The sequence below is a fragment of the Tupaia chinensis genome, unplaced genomic scaffold (assembly GCF_000334495.1).
Source record: "Tupaia chinensis unplaced genomic scaffold, TupChi_1.0 Scaffold000248_1, whole genome shotgun sequence".
NCBI lineage: Eukaryota > Metazoa > Chordata > Mammalia > Scandentia > Tupaiidae > Tupaia > Tupaia belangeri.
This window is the reverse complement of record NW_006159726.1, coordinates 2,299,434-2,299,756: the sequence shown is the minus strand read 5'-3', so window position 1 is coordinate 2,299,756 and position 323 is coordinate 2,299,434. Positions and strand designations below refer to the sequence as shown.

The 323-nt window shown below is 38.1% G+C and overlaps 1 pseudogene; it reads right to left on the bottom strand.

Annotated features, from left to right (window-relative positions):
• Positions 1-323, bottom strand: part of LOC102493512 (methylmalonic aciduria and homocystinuria type D protein, mitochondrial-like) — a 10,368-nt pseudogene that overhangs the window by 954 nt on the left and 9,091 nt on the right.

Genomic DNA, 323 nt, shown 5'->3' with positions numbered 1-323 from the left:
AAACAGTCAATCACTATTTCTCATTTTGCTTGTAAAAAGACCTTACCCATCATGAAATACTTCCCAGACCAATCTAGTTGGGAATACTATACATGTCATCAACAGGTAATAAGCCATATCTGTTTCTCACTAATATCCTGCCTCTCTATTGTTCTCCTGCTATCTTTCTCTATCCTCTTCTCTTCACCTCCCCCATTCCACACTGTCCTATTCTCGTTAAGTACTCCACTGCTTTTATGTCCTCCAATTTTTCGCTCTCTACCATAGAGTGCAGATAGTCAGTATATATTGAGTGGATACATACAATATCTTTCTTTCATAGC